Here is a 7,792-nt window from a genome sequence, read left to right on the forward strand (position 1 = left end):
TGTATTTTTTTTGTAGAGACAGGGTTTCACCATGTTGCCCAGGCCAGTCTGAAACTTCTGGGCTCAAGCAATCCATCCACCTTGGCCTCCCAAAGTGCTGGGATTACAGGTGTGACCAACAATGCCCAGCCCCAGCTCTTTTAAAAAGCCCAGATAAAATCACTGATATTTGAGATACATTGCCTAAAGGCGGCACCACCATCAGTTTCTGTAGATTTCGCAAGCTTATGACAAATTTAATTCTCAACAGGAATGCCATTAGTGCATTACCATTTGCCATTATTTATTTTTCTTCTGAGATAGAGTCTCGCTCTGTTACCCAGGCTGAAGTGCAATGGCGTGATCTCTGCTCACTGCAATCTCTGCCTCCCAGGTTCAAGCAATTCTCGTGTCTCAGCCTCCCAAGCAGGTGGGACTACAGGCGAAAATCACCATGCCTGGCTAATTTTTATATTTTTAGTAGGGATGGGTTTTCACCATGTTAGCCAGGCTGGCAATTTGCTATTATTAAGGGTTGACAAAAGAGGCTGGGTGTAGTGGCTCATGCCTGTAATCCCAACACTTTGGGAGGCTGACGAGGGTGGATTGCTTGAGCCCAGGAGTTTGAGACCAGTCTGAGCAACACGACAAAACCCTGTCTCTACAAAACATAAAAAATTAGCTGGGTGTGGTGGCAGTTGCCTGTAATCTCAGCTATTCAGAAGGCTGAGGTGAGAGGACCATTTGAGTCTGGGAGGTGGAGGCTGCAGTGATCCTGTCTCAAAACGAATGAAAGAAAAGAAACAAAGAAGGAAGAGAGACAAAGAAAAGAGTTGATAAAAAAATTGTTCTTGGATTAAAAGCAATCACTTAAATGTGGCTTTTGTTGCAGAAAAAATAGAATATAAAATAAATAAAAATAAAAATCGCTATTTAAGACAACTGCTCTAGCTAATTTCTCTAGAAAGTAAGCTCCATAAGGGAAGACACTTCAGTGGTTTTATTGTTTTATAACAACACATGTTGTAGGCCTGAAAAGCATTTGATTTGTAGTGAATAAATAATTGACTTATATAATTCAATGTCTTTAAAGAGCTACACAATAAATTCTTTTAAAGATATACTATAGGAAAAAAAAGAGTCTTCCTGAATAAAACTGTTGTGCTGCTTTTCATTAGACAGTTAAGGACCTGCTTCTTTGACTTCCAGGAAGATCAAAGTGAGGCCATTCCAAGAATACCTCAACTGGTTTTCCTTTGGCTCTCATCTTTCAAATCCAGTACTTTTACACTGTCACTGGAATTACCTTTTGGAAAAAAACGTGAAAGCCAAAAGTTTAGATCCTGTGTTCCTTCTTCATTCAAGCCCTAATCTATTGTTTATCGTACTTGCCTCCCTCCCTCCTGCCTTCACGCCCTCTTATTCACTCTGTTTCAGCCAAGGGATCATCATCCCTTCAACACATCCTGCTTATTCCCACCTCCATCCACCACATTCCTGATGTTATTTCTTCCACCTTACAATGTCCTTTCCTCCCCTTATTCCAAGCACTGGTCTGCCCCCTTCATTCCCACATCAAAGACATCCTTTGAAATCTGCACTGCCTGTGTTTGAAGCAAAGTTGTTCTACTACTTAAGCCTCAGTTTCCTCATTGGCAATACTGTAGTTTCCTGCCTGATAGGGTTCTGTGAGGAGACAATAAAATTATCCAGCTTCTGCCGGGAGCAGTGGCTCATGCCTGTAATCCCAGCACTTTGGGAGGCTGAGGTGGGCAGATCACCTGAGGTCCAGAGTTTGAGACCAGCCTGGTCAACAAGGTGAAACCCTGTCTCTACTAAAAATACAAAAAAAATTAGCTGGGTGTGGTGGCAGGTGCTGGTAATCCCAGCTACTCAGGAGGCTGAAGCAGGAGAATCGCTTGAACCCGGGACGGGGAGGTTGCAGTTAGCCGAGATCGCAGCATTGCACTCCAGACTGGACAATAAGTTCGACACTCCAGCTCAAGAAAAAAAAAGAAAAGAAAATTATCCAGGTTCCATAAATATCCATGCTTTATTAATATTAGCTCTTAATAAAATTAAAATTTCTTCTGTTAACCTGAAAAGTATTTTTGTCATTCTTTATATCTTTTTGCTGTTTTTTTAGAGACAGGGTCTCATGCTGTCACCCAGGCTGAAGTGTAGTGGTGCAATCATAGCTCACCACAGCCTCAACCTCTTGGGTCAAGCAACCTTGGGTCAGCCTCAACCCTCTTGTCCCAGCCTCCCAGTAGTGGGGGTCCACAAATGCACACCACCACACCTGGCTATTTCATTAACTTTGTAGAGATGAGGTTTCCCTATGCTACCCAGGCTGGTCTTGAACTCCTAGCCTTAAGCAACTGTGCCATCTCAGCCTCCCAAAGTGCTGGATTTACAGGTGTGAGCCAGCCACCACACCTGGCCAAATGCTTTATCTGGTTTTGTGTTGTTTTTAGATGGGACCTAGTTTTGTCACCTAGGCTGGAGCACAGTGGTGTGATCTTGGTTCACTGCAACCTCCTCCTTCCAGGTTCAAGCAATTCTCCTGTCTCAGCTTCCCAAGTAGTTGGGATTACAGGTGTGCACCACCATGCCCAGCTATATTTTGTACTTTTAGTAAAGGCAGGGTTTCACTATGCTGGCCAGGTTGGTCTTGAATTCCTGACCTCAAGTGACCTGCTCACCTCAGCCTCTCAAAGTGCTAGGATTACAGGTTCCATAAATATCCATGCTTATTTGACTGTGCCTGGCCCCAAATATTTTATACCTTAACCTGTGTTCTTTTTTTTTTTCTTGAGACAGAGTCTCACTCTGTTGCCCAAGCTGGAGTGCAGTGGCACAATCTCAGCTCACTGCAGCTTCCACCTCCCAGGTTCAAGCGATTCTCTTGCCTCAGTCTCCTGAGTAGCTGGCACTACAGGCATGTGTCACCACGCCCGGCTAATTTTCGTATTTTTAGTAGAGACGGGGTTTCATCATGTTGGCCAGAATGGTTTCGACCTCCTGACATCATGATCTGCCAACCTCGGCCTCTCAAAATACTGGGATTACAGGTGTGAGTCATTGCGGCCTTTAACCTACGTTCTTAAAGTATTTGTGCCTTAAGAACAGTGGTCCTAGAATATGATCCATCTTAAAAATATTCTCACTTTGACCCCTCTTTAACTTGTTGGTTTTCTTGTGATGCATCTAATATTCAGTATTGTCTCAATGGGGTCATTGCATTTTTCTGTTCTCTAAATTGGTTTAGGACAGTAGCAGTTGTATTTCTTTCATGTGTCTGCATGTGTATGTCTCTTTTATTTTTTTTTGTCCCTCCCCACCCTCCTGTGTATGTCTCTGATTCATACTTCTGCCATACATTTGAAATTGGTATCTACCAAATCAACTGATGTGAGGTATTAGAGAGAGATAAGAGGCACTCAGTAAGTGGTAGCACTGTACATTACACCGTTTACCTATAGGCTGGGCACGGTGGCTCACGCCTGTAATCCCAGCACTTTTGGAGGCTGAGGCTGGTGGATCACCTGAGGTCAGGAGTTCAAGACCAGCCTGACTGACATGGAGAAACCCTGTCTCTACTAAAAATACAAAAATGAGCCAGGCGTGGTGGTGCATGCCTGTAATCCCGCTACTTGGGAGGCTGAAGCAGGAGAATGACTTGAACCTGGGAGGCGGAGTATGCAGTGAGCTGAGATTATGCCACTGCACTCCAGCCTGGGGGACAGAGTGAGGCTCTGTCTCAAAAAAAAAAAAAAGTTTACGTATAATAATTTTACTCAAGTCTTACAAGACTTTTTCTGTTGGTTTAAAAGAAAAAGCACCTTCTCAGAAACCTTAGTATTTTGAGATTTCTCTGAGTTTCTTATTCTCTTCTACAACAAAATCATTAACTACATTTTTTTCCTAATATTGTTTCTGTGTTTATGAGTCTGTGTATGACCCTTGACCTATGACCCTTGACCCTACAGCAGCATGTTACTCCTAAACTCCAGGAACTGTTTCAGGGAGTGTTTTTTGACATGCTGGCTGGGCTCTCATTTCTAGTGCTGAGCTTGGAAGCAGTTCTGGACAAGAGGAGTTAGTGGACCTCCAAAGCTGAGGAAGCTGTACAGCGTGATCCCACTACTGTTCTGAGACCTCCTCTTTGACGTTAGCAGTCTGATTCTTGCCATTTTCTCATAACTAACGTCAGGCAACAACATCTGACACGCAATCTAGAAACAGGACCCCATTTCAAACTGTTAGAAATTCCTTTCTTCATTCTTGGTTGGTATGAGAAAAACATGTAATGCGTATGGAAGAAAACATAAACTCTAAGTGAGTCTCATAATAGGAATTCCTCTGATCATGGGCATGGCAATTTGCAAATCTGAGTAGGTGTTATGTTCCTCACCAACCCGGCAAACCAATCAAGTGGGTAGCTAATCTTCTCAAACATTACAGAATTTTGATTTTGACGTAGACATCATATAATATTTTTTCTATTTCAAGGATCTACAGCAAGTATACCCCTTCAATTGAGAGGGGTCTGCTGTATTATTATTCATTTCAAATACATCTCTCTATATTACCTAAAGATTTTACAAGGCCAGACAACTTTATCTTACATTACACAAGATACTATAAATTATCCTGGATATATTCTGAATATATCCTGGATATAGCCCGAATATTACTTATAAATCTCTAGTGAAGTTCAAATGAACACGTTCTCTGGAGAACTTTTCAGTTTACTCATTAAATAAAAACAGGTTAATTGAATGGCTTTGATGTCATTAGATATTCTTAGGCACCCACAGTGAGATGCTGCACAGATAAAGACATTATTCTGTCCCACAGCTTGCAATCTAAAATTAGATAAACACAGGCAAGCCAGATAAACATAGACAGTACATTTTTTAAGACAAAAAAAAAGATGGGAGAGAAAAATGAGAGTAGTGAATCAAAACGGCAAAAGGAATCAACAAATATTTCATCTTCTGCCTTTTATTCGTAGTCTTAATTACCCTATCACAACCAGTCAGACTGCTAACATCAAAAAGGGTGTCTCAGAACATTAGTGGGATTGCCACTGTACACTGTCCGCCGCTTTGAAGGTCCAGAAACTCCTGTTGTCTAGGAGTTCTTGCTTGTCCCTGCTTGTCTGACTTTGGGTACTAAAAGTCCACTACTTCCAGCACTAGAAATGAGATCCCAACCAGCATGTAACCCTCTCTCAAACAGCTGGTGGTGTTTAGAGGCAACATGCTGTAGCAGGCCAAGCAGTCTGGAGGTGAACACAGCCCTAGGTGCCCATGTGATCATCAGGTTGAGACCTCCCAACTAACCCTCACCCTACATGGTCAGTCTACAAGCCCTGGCTGGCCTTTTCCTTGAAGTTAGGTTTAAAAAGAAAAAATAAGCTTTCAGTGTGCCAGGCTTCAGGGTAGGTGGTAGGGATGCAGATAAACATGACATAAGCCCTCTTTTGGAACTTACAACTTATTTTGGGAGATAGCTCAAGAACAGACTATTTTTATGTAATGTAGTAAATGTAGTGGCGGGGTCGGGGGACAGGGGAAAAACCAAAGGAGGGGTGCCCAGTCCTTCCTGGTGGTCAGGGAAGGGTTACTGCGGGAGATGAGGAGGAGTCTGAGAGTTAGGCAGAACCAGGAGAGTTCAGCCCAGATGCCAAGAGTGTGTGACAAAAGAGAGGGAGGAAAGCAGTGTCAGACTCTGCAGATGTCCGGTAACATGGACCTGAAGAAAGTCCATTGGATTCATCAAATACAACAGAGATCATTGGCAACTGTTGATAGGGCAATTTGAGTGGCGCTGGAAGAAGTCATCCAGTAGTGTTGAGGAACTAAGGAGAGAGAAAATAGAAATAAAAAGTTTGGCTATGAAAAGAAAGTGAATGAGAGAAATAAGTCATTAAGAGAAGATTGGTTTGTTTTCTTTTTTTTTTTTTTGAGACGGAGTTTCGTTCTTGTTACCCAGGCTGGAGTGCAATGCTGCGATCTCGGCTCACCGCAACCTCCACCTCCTGGGTTCAGGCAATTCTCCTGCCTCAGCCTCCTGAGTAGCTGGGATTACAGGCACACGCCACCGTGCCCAGCTAATTTTTTTTTTTTTTTTGTATTTTTAGTAGAGACGGGGTTTCACCATGTTGACCAGGATGGTCTTGATCTCTTGACCTCGTGATCCACCCGCCTCGGCCTCCCAAGGTTTGTTTTCTTTATGATCCAAATTGACCAGTTTCTGATCTGTGAGAAAGGAGCTGGCTGGAAATAAAAAGAGGTGATTGATGGATCAAGGGAACAAGTTATTGGTTCCAGTTCCAGATCCCACTCCTGTTTCCTCCTGGGCTCCGACTCTCCTCTTCTATTAAATAGCAGCTCCCTTTCCTCAGGGATGGACTTGGCTTCTACTTTCCCTTACACATACGCAACCGTACCTCCATAAAATATGACAATGGCATCTACTAAATGCAAGAGCCACAGCTGCACAGATGTCCTGATGACTGGCTCCCTTCCCAAACTATGTGTTAACCTACAAAGCACTAATACCCCTTTCTAGTGATGAGAATGCTTCTGCTTCCCATCCAGGGCATCACTGCCTGTCAAGCTGCCCTGGAAGCCCAACTTTTTTTTTATTTTTTTGAGACGGAGTCTCACTTTGTTGCCCAGACTGGAGTGCAGTGGCACGATCTTGGCGCACTGCAACCTCCGCCTCCTGAGTTCAAATGATTTTCCTGCCTCAGTCTGCCCAGTAGCTACAGGTGCAAGCCACCACGCCCGACTAACTTTTGTAGGGGAAGGAGTCTCGTCTCGTTCTGTTATCAGGCTGGAGTGCAGTGGCGCGATATTGGCTCACTGCAACCTCTGCCTCCTGGATTCAAGCGATTCTCCTGCCTCAGCCTCCTGAGTAGCTGGGATTACAGTTACGTGCCACCACGCCTGGCTAATTTTTGCATTTTTAGTAGAGACAGGGGTTCACCATGTTGGCCTGAATGATCTTATCTCTTGACCTCATGAACTGCCCGCCTCGGACTCCCAAAGTGCTGGGGTACAGGTATGAGGCACTGCGCCTGGACAGAAGCCTAATTATTAATTGGATTTATTACTTGGAAGGTTGTCTTTTGAGATTGTTTATTTATTTATTTATTTATTTATTTATTTATTTATTCGAGATGGAGTCTTGCTATGTTGCCCAGGATGGAGTGTAGCAGTGCAATCCCAGATCACTGCAACCTCTGCCTCTCTGGTTCAGATGATTTGTTTCTCAGTTCCCGAGTAGCTGGGATTACAGGCAGGCACCACCACACCCGGCTGATTTTTGTATTTTTAGTAGAGACCGGGTTTCACCCCGTTGGCCAGGCCGGTCTCAAACTCCTGACCTCAAGTGATCTGCTTGCCTCAGCCTCCCAAAGTGCTGTAATTACAGGAGTAAGCCATCATACCTGGCCACATTTTATCTTCTAATAGGAGAAAAATAGTATTTATGTGGGATTACACTGGTTTACATTCTAATTAAATGAGAACAGATATAAAGTACTTATTCCACACCTAGCTATACAGTTGGCATACATTAAAGTTTATTGAATTAAATAATAAATCGGGCAATTATTTAACTTCTTTGAGACTGTTCCCCTAACAGTAAAATACAATTATTACTACTTGCTCCACCTCCCATACAAGATTGCTCTCAGGAACAAATGATAGTATGTTTACACGAGTGCTTTAAAAACTGTAAAAGCACTTTACTACTTTCAAGTGGAAGTTGTATGTTGATTTAATGTCATCCTAGA

The sequence above is a fragment of the Callithrix jacchus genome, chromosome 16 (assembly GCF_049354715.1).
Source record: "Callithrix jacchus isolate 240 chromosome 16, calJac240_pri, whole genome shotgun sequence".
Lineage (NCBI taxonomy): Eukaryota > Metazoa > Chordata > Mammalia > Primates > Cebidae > Callithrix > Callithrix jacchus.